Source organism: Helianthus annuus, chromosome 1, assembly GCF_002127325.2.
Source record: "Helianthus annuus cultivar XRQ/B chromosome 1, HanXRQr2.0-SUNRISE, whole genome shotgun sequence".
NCBI classification, from domain to species: Eukaryota; Viridiplantae; Streptophyta; class Magnoliopsida; order Asterales; family Asteraceae; genus Helianthus; species Helianthus annuus.
In genome coordinates, this window is record NC_035433.2 from 122,017,855 (window position 1) to 122,038,348 (window position 20,494).

The following is a 20,494-nucleotide window of genomic DNA, read 5'->3' on the forward strand; positions in this document are numbered from 1 at the left end:
ACCAATACCGATACCAAAACCGACGTTCAATCAAAATCAATGTGGTAACAATATTGTTGAGACGATATCAATTTGGTTGGTGATGGTACTCGCACAGCACTAACACTCGCTATAACTTACGATGTTAAAAATACTCTATTGCCTATACGACTTCATATTTAGCGGAATTTATGCCGGAAGCCATAAAAACAAATATTGGTGCGACTAACGAAGTTGTTTGAACGGTATCAGTTCAATTCGCCATAGTAAAGAACAAAAAGTCTTTTATATATGACTCGTCGATTTTGAACAAAACTTATATCAAAACTAACATATATTAAAATTTTTAAGACAAAAGGTCACTTCCTAAATCCGAAAGTTAACAATAAAAGAAAATTAAATAATAAACTAATTATATTAGTATATCACTTCCTAAAATCTATATCTATATCTATACTATATAATAAAAAAACCATGTTTGGGACACTTGTCATCATATTAGGCCATGTACTCTATCGATAATTATCATTTAGTTTAATATCTTCTAATTAATTAATTATAGATAATCTCCTACGAAATATTTCCCCGCCCTTTTTTCTCTAATTTAATTAATATCCTTAAATTACTCATGATCTTTTATTTTTTTAAATAAGCAATTCTTTTTCCACAAAATAATTAAAAGATAATTATACAATTGTATTGAATTTAATATAAATTTAATTATTAATTTTACACTTATACACAAAAGTTTATCTCTATTATAATAAATTAAAAAGTTAAATGCCATTTTAGTCCATGTGGTTTGGGTCATTTTGCCAGTTTAGTCCAAAGGTTTCATTTTTAACATCTGGATCCAAAAAAGTTTCATCGTTGCCATTTTGGTCCAACTGACTTAACCCCATCCATGCTTCTCAGTTAGTCAAGGGGTATTTTTGTCATTTTGTCTATTATTTTAATTAAAGGTTTATTTTTATCATTATTAAAACCCAGTTTAATAAACCACCACAAACCAAGTTTAATATAACATCTGAAACCACCACCGCCACCACACGCCCACTCCCAACCACCACTCCCTGCCTGCACCAGTGAAACCACCACCACCACCCACCCCTTTACGGATTCCAACTTCAAAACAGCAGCCTCAACACATGTAACTCACATTGCAATTTACCCAACCCCTTTTCAATTCTGACTATCATTTTAAAAAGGATTCATTTAAGTTTAATCAAAATGAGACAGAACACAGCACGATATCAAAACCACCACTCGTGGCAAACAATTTCCAATACTGGATCCTTTCAATTCCCATAATCAGTTTCAAGAAAACAAACTCATTAAAAGCTTACAATAACGTCAAATTACACAAAACAAGACTCGATTAACAACCCGAAAGTCGACCCAATAACGCACCTGATACACGCAATACACGAGAATCGAGGTAAAGAACCAGGTGTATGGAACCCCCTGTTGAACCGGTGAAAGAGGAAAAGAAAAACACCGAGTGAGGGTTAGTGGCGGTCTGGTCGGAGGGTTTCAGTGTTGGTTGAATGACTGCAGAGGTGGTGAACCGGAGATGGAAGGTCGAGGCGGGGGTGAGGGTGATTTACGATATAACGGTGGCAGGTATGGTGGTTTCTGGTGGTGTGGAGCGCGATGGAGGGTTTCAGGTGCGTGCAGGTGGTCGGAGGGTTAGAGTAATGGTGGTTGCAGCTAGGATTTTGCGAGTAGGCATGTTTCGTGCGGTGGATGTAGGGTTAGGGAATGGTGGTGATGGTGGAGGGGGAAAAAGATGACGGTGGTGGTTTGTAAGTTAAAAGGAGAGAGAGTGAGGAAAGAGAGGGGGAGAGAGAATACATATTTTTTTACACAATATTAAAACTGGGTATTAATAATGATAAAAATAAACCTTTAATTAAAATAATGGACAAAATGACAAAAATACCCCTTGACTAACTGAGAAGCATGGATGGGGTTAAGTCAGTTGGACCAAAATGACAACGATGAAACCTTTTTGGATCCGGATGTTAAAAATGAAACCTTTGAACTAAACTGGCAAAATGACCCAAACCACAGGGACTAAAATGGCAATTAACTCTAAATTAAATAAGTATGGTCTAGAAAAAAATGTGGTTATTGCATTACGATAACTATTACTATACATTATTACTATATATTATTATTATTATTATTATTATTATTATTATTATTATTATTATTATATATTATATATTATATATTATATATTAATAAACAAATTGAAATGAATAGTGATTTTAATTTTAATATTATAATAATATATACTATATATTAATAAACGAATTAAAATATTTCAATAGTGATTTTAATATTATAATAATATCTATACTATATAATAAAAGAAACCTGATTTTGTACACGTGTCATTTATTGAAGATGTCTACATTTGTAATTTCCTACCTTTTACCCTTATCTCTTATTTTATGAATATATCTATTATTCTATCTCTTATTTTCATATTGCATTTTTTAGTAAAAATTCATATAAAACTATTATGCGAGTAACTTAAATTATCACTTCTTCTTATTTATTTATGATTCATCCATTATGCTAAATCAACACACGAATTTATATAAATTAATAATATTATAAAACCATTAGTTGCTATGAATAATATAAAATATTGTGAGTAATAAAATATGTGAATGATAAATCAACTTAATATAAACTAGGATTGCGACCCTCCGCAATGCGGCGGGGATTCTTTAGTTATAACTAAGTCAATCTAGGACCCGCACGTTATGTTAAACCTGTCAAACGGGGAAAAATAGACGATGTAAAAACGTTCACCCACACACGCACGTTGCGTCGTGTTAACTAGAAAAATTTAGAACGAAACGTAAAAACGTTAAACCAAAGACGCACGTTGCGATATGTTAAGTCACAAAATTTTAGAACCAAGCATAAAACGAAAAATTTGCGGAAAATGAAAACTATAAAGGACCAAAGTTGAAAGTAAAAAAAAGTTATGAGGATAGATTGCAAAAGATAAAAAGTTTTGGGTTAAAAGTAAAAAAAAAAAAAACAAATAGTTTTGAGTTAAAAGTAACTTATGAAATACTTTTGGGTGAAAAGTAAAAAAAAAATCAATTTTTTTTTGAAAAACCCACAAAGTCAACGTTACGACAACCATATGCATAACCATTTTTTGTTCGAAAACCCCCCAAAGCACACCCCGCGTTGTGGCAGGGCGTAAAACGGTGTCAAATAGTATTAATGTCACACAACCGTCATTGAACACCAACACTGACTCGACCTAGGATATGCGTGTTGCGACGAACCTGTCAAACATGGAAAAATAGAGGTAAAAAAGTTGAAACACACATGCACGTTGTGTCGTATTAACTCGAAAAATTTAGATCTATACGTAAAACGAAAATTTGCGAAAGATGAAAAGTATAAGTGACAAAAGTTGTGAAGTTAAATTGCAAATAAGGAAAAGTTTTGGGCTAAGTTAAAAAAACAAATTATGTACGGTTAAAATTGTAAAAGGTAAAAACCTTTGGGTTAAAAATAAAAAATGAACTTTTTTTTGAAAAACATCCAAAGCACAATGTACAAGTGATGATACACAAAGAAGTTACAAAGTTATATATGGAATAATTATTTATAATCTATTATTATATGATATTAGATTTTCTTAGAATACATGTTAACATCGTATTATCTCTTAAATAATTAAAATTGTTTTTTTATTATTTTTTTAAATAAGGGTAATATAAAAAAATGTAAAATATAAAATGACATTTATTTAACCCATGTAATAAACGAGATTTTAAATATATATTGTTTTATTATTTGATATATAAAATTACATTTATTCAACCCGTATAATAAACGAGATTTTTAAAGATATATATTTTTATATTATTTGGTATATAAAATTACATTTATTCAACCCGTGTAATACACAGGGTTCTAACCTAGTATACTATATATTAATAAACGAATTGAAATGAATAATGATTTTAATATTATAATAATATATAGTTTTTTAATACTTTTATTATTCTAATATTATAATAGTAGTTATTTTCTTTATTTTTTATCTTTAATCTTTTTTTTAATATCAGAGGTTGGGATAAGCTTGGTGTCAACCGGTATCGAACCAGTACTGGTATCGAAAATACCAGGACGTTTCTGCTCAGTATCAGTACATGTAGGTAAAAACCGACACTAATACAGAAAACGCCAAACGTTGGTGCCGAATTGATATTGGAAATCTTTGGTTCGGGAATTTTAGTGCTGCTACCCGGTACCATTTGCTCATCCCTAATCACGGTTATGGTACGAACAACGGTATCGTACAACTTTTTTTTTTTTTTTTGTTGATTTTCTTCAACTTTTAATTTTTTTCTTTTTTAGTTTCAGGGGTAGGGATGAACTGGTGCCAACCGATACAGAATCAGTACTGATACCAAAAATACTGGTTAGGGTACCGGTATATGAAGGTAAAAAACAGTAGTGAACCGGTACCAGGAACGCCAAAAGTCGGTACCGAATTGGTACATAAGATCTTTCGGTTCGGCAAATTTGGTACCGGTACCCAGAACAATTTGCTCATCTCTGACCACGGGTTTCATACGAACAACATCGTTACCATACAACGTTTTTGGTTGATTTTCTTTCGGTTATCTTTTAGTGTTTTTTTCTACATTTTCTTTGTATTCTTGTCAGCAGTTTCGTTCGCAACACGCTCGTAGTGATTTCAAAACACATGTAAACACAGACTAAATAACCAAAGAAATGCGCCGCAACGCGGCGAAATTCTTTAAACCTAGTATTTATTAATACATTGTATGTGTTTCATAATGCTAAATATACATCTAATCTGTATCATTTTTAGGATGGTTATTAAATATCATGGATTTGATAGTATAAATTTTATATAAATATCATTGGTTTTGTATTTTTTTTCTAAACGGTAAATTTCTTTACACATGACGTCTTTAGCACTTGAACCCAAGAACTCCCCCTCTCCAAGTGTTTAAAATTTTGTCTTTATCAATTGACCATGTTCTTTATGTTTAAGTATTACTTATATATTTTCTAATTAATAGGTGTAGCACACGGGTACTTAAACATATTATGTATATATTTCCTAACTAAATTCATAAAAGATAGCCGGCTTATAGCCTAGCGCTATCATGACGTCTAATAAACGTGTTTCTACAAATTATCTACAGAGCTGCATAAAATACTGTTTCTACAAATTCTTTACAAAACTGAATAAAATACTTTTATTATTATTGTTGTTATCATCATTATTTTGCGTCATATGTTATATTTAGTGAGCCAAGATTTATTTGCCCTCTTATTTTACTCTGTTTCGGATTTTATTATTATTATTCAATTTTAAAATTTTTGTTAAAAAAATCAATAATATCTTATCACAAAAACCATGTTATCATGTTTTAATCTTCATTATTAAATATATTTATTTTAGATTTAGTTACTGTTTTCGTCCATGTGGTTTGTCAAAAATCACTATTTCAGTTTATTAGTTTAAAAATTGTGATTTCAGTCCCTGTGGTTTCCCTTTCATAACCATTTCAGTCCATATAGTTTCACTTTCGTAACCATTTTAATCCATAATTTTGTCAGGTACAGGGACTGAAATGGTTATGAAATGGACTAAAATGGTTACGAAAGTGAAACCACAGGGACTGAAATCACAATTTTTAAACTAATGGATTGAAATAGTGATTTTTTACAAACCATAGGGACGAAAACAGTAATTAACTCTTTATTTTATTTAACCCGTATAATACACGGGGTTCTAACCTAGTATACATATAAATTCATTTGGACTTCCCCTTATCCGCATGAAATTAAATAAAGTCACCAATAAATTCATAAGCATATAAAAAAAAAGAGTAAACTGCAATTTTACCCCCTGGGGTTTAGGCTAATTGACACTCTGACCCTCCTAACGAAATAATTGCAATTTTACCTCCCAACGTTTGGTGTTATCTCGCAAGTTTACCCCCTGCCGTCAAATGAGTTAACAGATCTGTTAAATAGAATGTGAAATGACTATGTTACCCTTTCATATTACCCTCTATGGTTTGTTCTACTCTATAATATTACCCCCTCTCTCATAAGCCATCCACCACCACCATCAACCACCATTGCCACCACCTATCACCACTACCATCTCCCCCTCTACTCTGCAAACGAATCTATAATAAAAGAGTTCTTTAAATTCCTATAATCTTTTCAAAATGCTAAGCGGCTATGATTTCTAACCTCTCTTCTATCTCTCGCAGTCTCGCTTCTAGATCTCGCCACCCTTTTCTTCTTTTACTTCAAATCTGTCACTCAAATCATACTTTTTCATCCTTTTTTTCCCACTCAATTTCCCCCAAAACAAAAACCTAATCTCGAAATATAAACAAAAGATTACCTTTTTTTTGTTATTAAGCAAACCATTTGAAAAATTACACTCATCTCCGCCCGCGATTTCGATCTCTCAACAAACAAGGATATCACAGGTTTCTGTTATGTAATTGCTGGTTATATTATTTGGATACCTCCACCGACAATTCATCAACCTTCAAGTCGTCTCTTTTGTATGTTTCAATCAGGTATCGCCGGATGATTCCAATCAAGAAGAGCAAGCTACAGTGAAAAGGAAGTTAGTCTCAGCTTATAAGCTTATAAGCTGAAACTAAATGATTGTTGATTTGATGTGTATATGTATGTATGTTTGTTAATTTGTGTATCCGTTGATTGTAGATGCGGTTATTCTGCGGTGTTGTATTTGTTGCATAGGCGGCTTTTAACGGCTGGTGGAGATGAACCGTCAGGAAAGGAAGATGGAAGTACCGGATTTCGGATGGTTGGAGGTAGTGCTGCGTTGCCACCTGTCATTTGAGGGATGTTTTTTTATCCCTCCGGGTACATAATGCAAGAAATGACATCCCTCAACGAAAGGACAGCCAGAAGTGCTGCACATAAATCAACAAATAGAATTGAAAAAGTTGTCAAAAATTGAGTGAGTTCGAATCGAATCAGTGATGTTGAACTGGTAGTTTATGTTGATTTGTATCTGTTGATTGTTGAAGCAGTTAATCTGTTTGTTTTAGATATAGTGAGTCGAATTGATATCAGTGATGTTTGAAAAATAATTGCAATCAGTGATGTTGAACTGGATTACGTGTTGAAGCTTCGCCGGAGAAGATGAAGCTTCGCCGGAGAAGATGAAGGGAGGGGAAACAAGGTTAGGGGGTAAGATTGTAGTCGGAAGTAATAGTAAAGGGGTAATAGTATTATATAAGGTAACTATTAAGGCAAAATTACATTTCTGTCCTTTGACCTTCATTGACCGTTTAAAGATAACCACGGAATTAGACAGCAGGGGATAAACTTGCGACATAACACCAAACGTTGGGGGGTAAAATTGCAATTATTTCGTAAGGGGGTCAGAGTGCCAATTGGCCTAAACCCAAGGGGTAAAATTGCAGTTTACTCTAAAAAACAACAAAACGATGTGCATGGTGGATGTTTTCCACGTGGAAGGATCAACTTTTTTTTCCTTTGACACAAATTTGTAAACAATCGAAAATTACTAAACTATCCGATCATTGTTACACCGACTTTTATGGATTAATAATTAATAGAGTAAATTGCCATTTTAGTCCTTGAGTTTTGTCCAAATTTGTCATTTTAGTCCAAATAGTTTTTTTTGCCCCTGGGTCTCTAACTTTTCCCTTTTGTTGCCATTTTGATCACATACACTAAGGGGGTGTTTGTTTTTTATGAAAAGCACTTCGAAACCTCTTATGTCTTCCTCACGCAGACCACGCGCAGACGTTTGAGTCTGCAGCGTGTTTGTTTTTTAGAAGTGATTTCATTAAAAAACCACTTCCAAACCTCTTCTTCGCACAGACGTTGCCTCAAGTCTTCACACCTCTTCCAAACCTCTGCACATCTCAAAAAACCCTAGTTTTCTTCTTCTCCAAAGCGAAACCTGCCTCACGTCCGCTTCTTCTCCACAGCCTACCTAACGTCGCTTCTTCTCCACAGTGACCCCCATTCTTCCCTTCGATTTCTCCATCAAATCGTAAGTCCACTCTTCTTCTCCGATTGACTCGTCGATTTCTCAGTCAAATCATAAGTCCACTCTTCTTCTCCGATTGAATCGTCAGAGGGAAAGATGGTGTTTGGTTTGGATTTCACGGTGGTGGTTCGAAATGGTGGTCCGATTGACTCGTCAGAGGGGAAGATGGTGTTTGGTTTGGATTTCACGGTGGTGGTTCGAAGTGGTGGTCCGATTGACTCGTCGGAGGGGAAGAAGGAAGGAAGATAATACAGTAATCGATCTCTCCACTCAATCGTAAGTCCACTCTTCTTCTCCACTCAGAAGTCCGAAGTCTTTAATTTTGTGGGTTTTGGGTTATTGCTATATGAAGTCCAATTACAATGTTCTGGAGTCTTTAATTTTGTGCATTTGATGATGTTCTGAAGTTCAATCGCAATGTTCTGTTTTGATAATGTTCTGAAGTTCAATCGCAATGTTCTGTTATTTGTTTAAAGTTCATTCGCATTTGATAATTGTGTTTAAGGTATACCATTAATTAGCATGAATGATATAAGAACTAAGAATGGTAATTTTGTTCATGTTTTTGAACTGTACACATGAAGAATTGTTTTAAACTTTGATGACAAGAACATGTTCTTCAACTAACAGTTGAATGAACTTATTAGAACTTAAAAAAAACAAACAGTCTTCTTCTTGCAGACTGCAGAGGTTTGGTCCAACTCTTCAGCTGCAGATGTCTGCAGATGTGGTCCGCAGACTGCAGACGTTTTACCTCTTCAAAAACAAACATCACCTAACTCCATCTTTAACCAGGGGTATTTTGGGGATTTTCATTTTAAATGTTTTCAATTGCCATTTTGACCCAATTCAAAAAAATCAAAAAAATTCCAAAAAATTCTAAAAAATAATAAAAATTCTAAAAATCCAAAAAATCCGTTTCGGCGCGAACCGTTTCGAACCCGAACCGTTTCGAGCTGAAACGTTTCGACGCGAACCGTTTCGACCCGTACCGTTTCGACCCGAACCGTTTCGAGCTGAACCGTTTCGACGCGAACCGTTTCGACCCGTACCGTTTCGACCCGAACCGTTTCGAGCCGTACCGTTTCGACCCGTACCGTTTCGAGCCGTACCGTTTAGACCCGTACCGTTTCGACCCGTACCGTTTCGAGCTGAACCGTTTCAACGCGAACCGTTTCGACCCGTACCGTTTCGAGCTGAACCGTTTCGACGCGAACCGTTTCGAGCTGAACCGTTTCGAACGGAACCGTTTCGAGCTGAACCGTTTCGAGCCGAACCGTTTCGAGCCAAACCGTTTCTAACTGAACCGTATCGACGCGAACCGTTTCGACCCGTCCCGTTTCGACCCGAACCGTTTCGAGCTGAATCGTTTCGACGCGAACCGTGCCTCGAAACGGTACGGGTCGAAACGGTCCAGCTCGAAACGGTTCGGTTCGAAACGGTACGGGTCGAAACGGTTCGCGTCGAAACGGCTCAGCTCGAAACGGTTCGGGTCGACACGGTACGGGTCGAAACGGTTCGCGTCGAAACGGTTCGGGTTCGAAACGGTTCGCGCCGAAATGGATTTTTTGTATTTTTTTAGAATTTTTTAGAATTTTTATGATTTTTTAGAATTTTTATTATTTTTTAGAATTTTTTGGAATTTTTTTGATTTTTTGAAATGTTTTTGATTTTTTGGAATTGGATCAAAATGGCAATTGAAAACATTTAAAATGAAAATCCCCAAAATACCCCTGGTTAAAGATGGAGTTAGTGTATGTGATCAAAATGGCAACAAAAGGGAAAAGTCAGGGACTCAGAGGCAAAAAAAAACTATTTGGACTAAAATGACAAATTTAGACAAAACACAGAGACTAAACTGGCAATTAACTCTAATTAATAAGTGATACAATTTTGATGTGAATAGTAAAATTATAAAATAAAGTTTATAGGTATTTAACTAAAATATCGTAAATAGTTTATTTAGATTTCGTATATAAGACTGCTAGGTTAGAACCCCGTGTAATACACGGGTTAAATAAATATAATTTTATGTATTAAATAATAAAAAAAATATTTTTAAAACCTCGTTATTTACACGGGTTGAATAAATGTAATTTTATATACCAAATAATATAAAATATATCTTTAAAAATCTAATTTATTACATGGGTTGAATAAATGTAATTTTATACTTTATATATTAAATAATAAAAAGTTATATCTTTAAGAACCCTGTGTATTGTACGGGTTGAGTAAATTTAATATTATATATTAAATAATGAAAAAAGTTACATTTTTAAGAACGTATTGTATGGGTTGAGCACATGTAATTTTATATACCAATCAATAAAAAGTTATATCTTATTATATCTTTATAAACCCTGTGTATTATAAAACCTTTGGACTAAACTGACAAAATGGCCCAAACCACAGGGACTAAAATGACATTTAACTCTTTACATTATATTAATTTATATTTAGTGTACATCTTTTGTTAATGTCAAGATAAATAATTTTGAATTCTAATAAATATTTCAAAAGATTATATTATCTGCTATTCGAATTGTTTAAATTTAATTTTATAATTATTTTTTAATTAATATTAATTATCTATAATTAAGTAGGAGATAAAGATGAGAAAACTAAAAAATAGATTGCTCCAATGAATGACATGTGTCCCAAAGTTGGTTTCTTTTATTATATATTATAGATTATAGATATAGATTATAGATTATAGATATAGATATAAATTATAGATTATAGACATAAAATATATCTTTAAAAATCTTATTTATTACATGGGTTGAATAAATGTAATTTTATACTTTATATATTAAATAATAAAAAGTTATATCTTTAAGAACCATGTGTATTGTACGGGTTGAGTAAATTTAATATTATATATTAAATAATGAAAAAAGTTACATTTTTAAGAACCTCATGTATTGTATGGGTTGAGCAAATGTAATTTTATATACCAATCAATAAAAAGTTATATCTTATTATATCTTTATAAACCCTGTGTATTATAAAACCTTTGGATTAAACTGACAAAATGGCCCAAACCACAGGGACTAAAATGACATTTAACACTTTACATTATATTAATTTATATATAGTGTACATCTTTTGTTAATGTCAAGATAAATAATTTTGAATTCTAATAAATATTTCAAAAGATTATATTATCTGCTATTTGAATTGTTTAAATTTAATTTTATAATTATTTTTTAATTAATATTAATTATCTATAATTAAGTAGGAGATAGAGATGAGAAAATTAAAAAATAGATGGCTCCAATGAATGACATGTGTCCCAAAGTTGGTTTCTTTTATTATATAGTATAGATATCCATGTAAACACACTTTTTTTCCTACTTATAGATGACAACTGAACCTAAAATCATGGTTGTAAAACAAGGTTTTTAAAGCCGAGTACTCTCTGAGTAAGTGCTACAAGGTAGTCTGTCGAGACAACTTTCTTCAACTTCGCTTAATTACTCAGAATCCGATCAAACGCGATCAACCTTGGTTAGTAGGTCAACTTGGACCGAGTTTAACTTTAAAAAAACTTAATTTCTATGTCTATCATATTAAAGAATTAATAACATTTTCACGCATTTTGTTATAAATATTTGTAAATTTATGTTATTTGACATATATTTAATTTCCGAAAACTAATTTATTTATAATTTAACATGTCCGAGTACTCCCCGAGTGCTCTCCGCCTAGGCCGAGTACTCTCAACTCCCTGGTCGACCGCCTAGCGACTTTTGCAGCTATGCCTAAAACCTATAATATCACAGACAAGTATCCAGATATGTTAATAGTTTTAAAAACATTTGCAGGTACGAGACGGATATGGTATTATGTGATACTAAACACGATAACCCAAAAACACATACCCTATTACCCAAATATTACCATAAACATTTTTTCATAGTCCTTAGGCTACTAACCCAATTGTTTTTTAAAATTTTGTGTCTTTGGAAGGGAGATCTACACTTCGATCAGCCGACATTCTGGTCCTTGGATAGGTAGGAGGAAAACATGTATGTGTGGATCTAACGGGGGTTTCCCCGCTTGTGCGCTTAGGAGGTAGTGCTTTCACGGTGGGTCAGGCTGCTTTAAAGGCTGTTTCGGGTAAAGTGACCAAACACGAGAAAACGTGCCTTGACAACCAGCACGTGTTTATCCCGTTTGCTTTTGATACTTTTGGTTTTCTGGCGCAAGAGGTCGTGGACCTACTTAGTCGAGTTCAAAGGGTCATGCATAGTAATGTTATGACCCCGATGTCTATGGATGTAGTTTTTAGAAGACTTAGTTTTGCTATTCAAAAAGGGGTAGCGGCGCAACTTGTTGCCCGTTTACCAACTATCTCGATGTAATTTCGTAACGTATATATATGTCTAATAATAAAATGAAAGTCATTTAAAGTGATAACATTATAAAAAAGTTAGAATAGTAAAAAGTATAGATGAATTTCTAACGAAAATTTTTCAATTGACTAATTAGTGTATCTAACAGTTATGAGCATGGTTGCAAAAGTCGCTAGGCGCTCCCTAATCGGTCGATAAGGGAGTTGAGAGTACTCGGCCTAGGCGGAAAGTACTCGGGGTGTACTCGGACATGTTAAATTATAAAGAAATAAGTTTTTGGAAATCAAATATATGTCAAATAACATAAATTTACTAATATTTATAACAAAATACGTGAAAATGATATTCATTCTTTAACATGATAGGCATAGAAATTATGTTTTATTATTTTTTTTAAGTCAAACAAGGCCCGAGTTGACCTACTAGATACGATTTTGGCCGACGTTGAACGTGTTTGACCGATTCCGAGTAATTAAGCGGAGTCAAAGAAAGTCGTCTCGGCATCCTTTCTTGTAGTGACTACTCGGGGAGTACTCGACCTTGGAAACCTTGTTTTATAACCATAGTTATAAATATATCAGATATCTGACGGGTAATACAAGACACTATGTAATAATATATATGAGATTTGAATTACCAATGTATGTCCCAACCGACAACCGTGTATACTATGTGCTTGACCTTTGGCACAACATGAGACGGTAACTAGTAAAATTATTATCATTTAAACCGTTACCCATGAAGAAGCATTTCCATATTCGGCCTCGAGTTATGAACAATTCAAAGAATGATGAAAGTGAAGGGCATATGTAGTTTGTCTACGAATTACAAGCCACATGGGACCCAAACCATGAATTTCGGAGTCGCATGTGGTGGTGGGCCCCCATAGAAACCTACTTTCATTTTACATAAATAAAAAGTAACATTGATTTTATTGTTCACAAAAGGTAATAACTTGTCATAATTTGTATTTATGGTAAGAGTAAAGTGTCTTTTTGGTCTTTGTGGTTTGGTCAGTTTTGCCTCTTTAGTATAAATCTCAAACTTTTTACATTTGGGTTCCTGTGGTTTCACTTTTGTTACCATTTTAGTCCAAAATCCAAAAACTCTCTATTTTAACTGTTGAAAGCTGATTGTTTTGTCCTTTTGTGCAGGGGCATTTTAGTCATTTTAGTTTTATTATAACATATTAAAGCATTTTGTTCAGACCATCATCTTCTTCAAACAAACTCATCATCTTCTTCAAACAAACCCAAACCCTAACCTGGACAACAATCAACATCTGCAGACCCCCGTTTCATCTTCCCCAAAAAAAACCCTAACCCACAAAATCACACCTGAAACAATTTCATCAACGATAGGGCTTTTGATTGACCTGCAACTCGTAACCTGCAACTCCAATGTCATCCTCCCTAATTCAACCGAACGCTATGCAATCACTCTCATTCTCTTCATCAATCTCCGCCACCAAACCGCAATGGCGCGTCACCTCTTCTCCGGCGGTTACATTCACTCGTCGCATAACGAAATCCACAGTCAACGCTAAAATCAGAGAGATCTTCATGCTGGCACTCAGCTCCACCATGACTGAGGGTAAGATCGTCTCCTGGATCAAATCAGAAGGCGATGTTCTCTCCAAAGGTGAGTCCGTTGTTGTTGTTGAGTCTGATATGGATGTTGAAACGTCCTACGATGGAATCCTTGCTGCTATTGTTGTTCCGGAAGGTGAATCGGCTCCTGTTGGTGCTCCCTTTGGTTTGTTAGCCGAGTCTGAAGCCGCTAGTGGCTCAACTCCGGCTGCTACCATTCATTCACTCCGGCGATACACCAACCTACAACCACCACCTGCTGTCCCTTCTTCAAACCGCCGCCGCTGCAACCACCACCGGATTGGATTGTGACATTTCCATTAGAGAGAGAAAGAAGAGGGTTTCAGGTTTGGGTTTCAAGATCGGATTTAATAGAGAAGTCTCCTAATTTAAGAGATTGATGAAGAGAATGAGAGTGAATGTAACCGCCGGAGAAGAGGTCTGCTAATTTAAGAGAGAAGAGAATGGGTTTGTTTGAAGATGATGGTCTGCACTCTATAGATGTTTGAAGAGAGAGAGACAGGGCTCTTGCTTTAGTATGTTATATTAAAATTAAAACGACCAAAATGCCCCTGCATAAAAGGATAAAACAATCAGCTTTCAACAGACAAAATAGAGGGTTTTTGGATTTTGGACTAAAATGGCAATAAAAGTGAAACCACAGGGACCCAGATTTAAAAAAGTTTGAGATTTGGACTAAAATGGCAAAAGTACCCAAACTACAGGGACCAAAATGGCAGTTTACTCTTATGGTAATATGTTACGTGTCAAAAGTTAATAATATATGACGTGTCATTAAATGTATAAGGATAATTTTTTTAACGGAAAAGAATCTCACGTGTAAATTCATCCTGCTCGGGGCTATGTCTGAGGACGACTCCTCGTCCGTCATGAGACTGCGCCCCCTGATTCGTGGGAACCGAATGAATGCCGTAAGCCCACGCCCCCCGTTAGGTTCAAACCCGGGATTAAAGCCCTAATTCGTCCATTTACCCAGATGTCCCTTGAAAATGGCTCAACAAGGAATTGAACCTACGCCTCCCCTTATGAAGGGCATACCTTTTGACCATTGGACCGATATCTCAGGACAAATGTATAAGTATAAATGAGTTATAGTTTATGGGTGAAAGGAATATTCGGGTTGCTTCTAAAAAATGTATGCTCTACGACTTGTTTTGGAGACGACGGATCATCTTTTCACAACTTGCTATGTGGCCTCGGTTGTTTGACAAAGCATTAGTAAGGTATCCCTCGTATTTGTGTTTTTTCAGTCAGGGATCTTTTAGACGTTAAATCATTTGGTTTTCTCTCGTATTCAAATGCATATCTTGGGAAAAATGGCGTTGATTTGATTTCTTGTATGTATGTTTTTGAGTCAGTTTCTATTTATGTTTTTGTAGAGGGGGTTATGTGAATAAGGGCCAGCTCATAAAAAAAGGTTTTGTTTTACTTATGAATTTGATTTTCAAAGTTTTAATCGTTCCATACTCTTAGGATAAAGTAAGATGGGTAAAAAAAATAAAAAAAATTGTAATCCTAATGATTATTTGTAAACCCTACACATCAAATGTATTTACATTGGTGGGTGTGGGGGGGACGGTGTTCAGTAAAATAAAAACCTTACTAAAACTGGTTGTCATCTTTTTCAATGTACGCTCTAAAACAAATTCTTAAAATAGGCTACCTTTTTAAAGTATTCTTAAAAAGTTCTTAGAATAAAAGTATAATTTTGTAAACCATTTTCTTCTTTTATGTTTACATGAGTAAACAAATTTGCTTAAAATTGAGATCACTTAAACACTAATTACATATAATTAAGCGTTAGATAAGATTCAAAGTTATGATTCACAAGTTTCTAAGTGTAGACTTTATTAGTTAAATAATCTCTAATTTTCAAGTAATGTCTTTACTTACTATTATTGTTCAGAAATTACACAATATGAGCATATATTATATAATGTGTATACACCATCTTCACGTCATCACTTTGTATTTGAATATAATGAAATTCTATAAAAATGAAATTATCTGAAAAGAATTCTATTATCAACACATTAAATCTATATGTATACACATTAAAAACTGTCTTTCCTTACCCTTGTACACTTCAATGACAATGTATGCACCTTTCCATTTTGTGCCCATCTTTCTAATATCTTCTTGTCTACAGCTTCGTTGTTTCTTAGCACTAAGTACCTAGTTTGAAAGTTTTTTTTTACTCTTGCATTGTAGTAAGCTTTCATTTTTTGCTTGTACCTTGCTTTTCGGATCAGGCAGCTTCTCTGGCTTCTTCCAGTAGATCAAGATTTAGAAGTATCTCTGGGTCATTGGAGTTGCTGTCTTTTCTTTCACCCCTTAGTGTTTTTACTCCAATCTCTGCCGGAATCACACCTTCCGAACCATACACAAGGCTATATGGTTTTTTCTGGTGGTTTGTTTTTTCTAACGTGCGAACGGCCCACAACACACCGAGGAGCTCCTCCCCCCATTGTTTGTCATACCTTCCAAGCCGAGTTTTCAACCCCTCTACTATGCTGCATTCATCCTCTCCACTTGTCCGTTTGACTGGGGGTAACAAACGGAGCTGGAGACTTGTTTAATTTAGAGTTCTTAGCACCATGTACTGAATGGCTTTTCTGCGAATTGTCTCCCATTATCGGTTACGATCTCTCCCGGCAGCCCAAACCTTCACACTATCTGCTCACAGACGAAGTTGATGATATTTTTTCCCGTGATTCTTGCCAAAGGCTTAACTTCTGGCCATTTTGTGAAATAATCTACTGCTACCAAGAGAAACTTAACTTGACCAGCTGTCGTGGGGAAGGGACCCACTATGTCCATTCCCCATTTGTTAAATAGGCCAAGCAACTATGATGGGGACGAGGTCATGTTTTGGGCTTGCTTTAATGGGAACATGTAGTTGGCATGCTTCACTTTGCATATGACTTCAGTCGTATCCTTGTGCATCGTGGGCCAGTAATAGGCCATATTCATTAGGTTTACCACAATTGTTCTTACCCCCGCGTGTAATCCGCAAATGCCCTCATGAATTTCTTTGATCAAGTAGTTGCTTTGGTTTGGACCTACGCAACATAGTAACGGAGAGAGGTAACCTTTCTTGTAAAGCTTTCTTTCTTCAAAGACGTATTGTTTGGCTTTTATCCTTATCTTGGCAGCTTCTGCCTCCTCGGGGGGGGGGGGGAGCTTTCCTTCTTCCAAAAACTTTTAGATGGGTACCATCCAGGTGTCCTCTTTTTCTACTACCACATCTTGGATCTCAACTTTTTCGATGATCTCGCCTTGAGTACTTCAACAAGCACCTTCCTTGTAAGGTGTGCGAATGTTAAGGAAGCTAGCTTACTTAAAGCATCTGCTTGCTTGTTCTTTGTCCTTGATACTTGACTTAGTGAGCAAGACTCGAAGCTATCCATGAGTTCTTTCACTTTTTCTTTGTACTTTATCATTGATGGTTCCCTTGCTATGTATTCTCCCCCCACTTGACTAGCTACCAATCTTGAATCTGTGAAGGCATGGAGCTCCCTTACCTTCATTGTTTTGACTAATCGAAATCCGGCCAACAATGCTTCATATTCAGCTTCGTTATTTGTGCAGGAAAAGTCGAGACGAAGTGCATAAGTATATTCGGTTCCATGGGGGTCTTTAATGATAAGACCTGCCCCGGAACCTTCTATACTAGAAGCTCCGTTTGAGAATAACGTCCACTTCCCCGGTATTATTGTTTGGCACCCTTCCTCCTCTATTTCATTCACCTCCATGACTGTTGCCATTTCTGCCAAAAAATCTACTAGCATCTGCCCTTTGTAAGCTTTGCTTAGTACATATTCAATCTTATGCTCCCCCAGTCCCACAGCCAACTTAGCCAACCTTCTTGGTTCATCGGGCTTTTCTAGGATGGTTCTTAGTGGCTGATCCATTATGATTTGGATGAGGTTAGCTTGGAAGTATCTTCTTAGCCTTTTTGTTGTTTGAACAATGCTAGTACCAGCTTCTCAATCGGGGAGTAGTTAATTTCAGCTTCCTTTAGTGCTTTGCTCACATAGTACACCATTATTTGCTCTTTTCATATTTCTACCACTAGCACAGAGCTTATGGCTTCTTGTCATGTGGACAAACATATTTAAGGAGCTGTTAGCATTCATGACCGTGAGTACAGGACTTGAGGTTTGTAAAGTGAATGAGATGTTTTTAGTCTTTGAACCTGCCGACAGGTAGACCGTGATTGTTTCTTCCTTCTTAGGTGCTACCATGGTAGGCAGGGAAGCTATGAGCTCCTTGAGTGCTATGAAAGTTGCTTCCACCCCCTCCGTCCACTTGAAGTCTTTCTTATCAGCACACTCCTTCATTGTTTTTGAAGAATAGCAACGATCTTTCTGCTGACTTAGGGAGGAAGCGTTTAAGAGCTGTTATCTTCCCGTTGAGGCTTTCAACCTCTTTCTTGATTTTTAGGGACTTCATTTCTATAACAGCTCGAACCTTATCTGGATTGGCCTTAATACTTTGCTTCCCCACGATGTGACCGAGGAACTTGCCTTACTCAAACCCGAAAGAGCACTTGTTTGGGTTTAACTTCATGTTGATTGCCTTGAGGTTATAGAATGTTTCTTTGATGTCTTGGAGTATGTCCTCTTCCGTATGACTTTTTATTACAAGGTCATCGACGTATGCTTTCATGTTTCTCCCTATTTGCTTGGAGAAAACTTTGTCTACGAGGCGTTGGTACGTTGCTCCTGCGTTCTTTAACCTAAAAAGCATCTTTTTGTAACAGAAGATACCCTTGTCGATGTGGAATGTTATTTTCTCCTCGTCTTCCTTCATCATTTTGATTTGATGATACCCCTTGTAGGCATCAAGGAAGCATTTGTATTCGAAGCCCGTGAGCGAGTCTACCTTCCAATCAATTTCTGGCAACGGGTAACAATCTTTAGGACATACCTTGTTAAGATCTTTAAAATCAACGTGCATTCTTCGAGAACCATCAGGCTTCTTTTCCATGACAGAATTTGCCAACCAAGAGTGGTACTTTACATCCCTTAATATGTCAACTTCCACTAGATTTTCCACCTCCTGACAGGTAGCTAGGCTACGTTCAGGGGCTAAGTTTCGTTTCTTTTGTGTAACGGGCTTGTATGTAGGAGCTATGTTTAGTGCATGTTCAGTTATCTCTCTTGGTACCCCTACCATGTCTCCGGAACACCAAGCAAACACATTTGTGTTCCCTCGAAGGAGGTCCTTTAGCCTATGCTTGGTTGCTTCAGGGAGATCATTGTTGATTTTTATCTTCTGCTCCGGGTAGGTGTCGTTAATGCTTACTTTTTCAACCAGACTTTCTTGTGCCGCACTTCTTTCCCTTTCTTCTATTTCCATGGATGCAACTAAAAGGACTTCCGTCGTTGGCGCTAATGAAGCGATGCCCTTATTCGTTGTGAACTTCATCATTCCATGTGCCGGGGATATTATAACGTCAAATGCTGCGATACCTGGCCCTCCTATCAACAAGTTGTAGTTTAAAGGGGAGTTTATGACTATAAAAGTAAGCTCCTCTGTTTTCGACAAGTCACCATCCCTAAGACACAGGTTGAGCGTTAGCTTCTTTAGGGGTTGTACTTTTTTCCCAGGTGAAGCTTCTAAGAGATGTGTTGGTAGCCTGTAGGCGAGCCTTTGTTTCACTTCTGAGCTGATTGAACATCTTTGGTACATGACATTGGAAGCAGCTCCTGGATCCATGTATACCCAGTCGGTAAGGGAACCTTCCTGCTCAGCTTCCATGATGATGGGAAGCTCTAGCTTGTTGTATGGATCCGTTGGAGGGAAGCAAATAAACTGTTGGTTCCATGGTGAGGTCCTTCTTCTTTTTCCTTCTTGTTTTTCGTCTGACCATACCATGTTTATACTGACATCTTTCTTCATCTTTTATCTCTTTCACCAGATGAGCTAGCTCCCCCGATTTGACAGCTTCCTCTATCCTCTTCTTTAGCTGGAAGTAGTCATTGGTATGATGCCCCATATCGTTATGTGATACGTGGTCGAAAACCGGTGATCGTTTATGCTTAAGTTGATGATTTTACGTAGCTTTTAATCTTGAATAGCCTACTTTTAATGGGATTTGTGTTTTACAGGTCTAAAAGAGTTTAAGGAATAATCGGGAGCTAAACAGAGCACCGGGATGTGAATCGGGTCAACCGGGATCAAGAAATGGAAAAAAACAAGTTGGTGTTAACCATAAAGATTGGATGTGTTTTAGGGGATGTTAATGGATTGATATTGAAGATATTGTAAGATAGCATGATAGAGGGCTGAATTACGAAGACGTGGGCGAAAACGGTGAATAAAACGGAGATAAAACGAAGAAGTTATGAAGAAAACAAAAAATGAGTTTTAGAGGCACCGTCAGCGACGCCCAAAAGGGCCGTCGGCGACCCCCTCTGGTTTGTTCCGTCGGCCACAAA

The 20,494-nt window shown here is 36.0% G+C and overlaps 1 long non-coding RNA gene across 1 annotated transcript; it reads left to right on the plus strand.

Annotated features, from left to right (window-relative positions):
* The first annotated feature begins 6,135 nt into the window (after positions 1–6,135).
* LOC110875464 lies at positions 6,136–7,151 on the plus strand. Its single transcript, XR_002556580.2, has 2 exons — positions 6,136–6,509; positions 6,603–7,151. It is a non-coding gene; the product is annotated as an uncharacterized LOC110875464 (long non-coding RNA).
* The last annotated feature ends 13,343 nt before the right edge of the window (positions 7,152–20,494 follow it).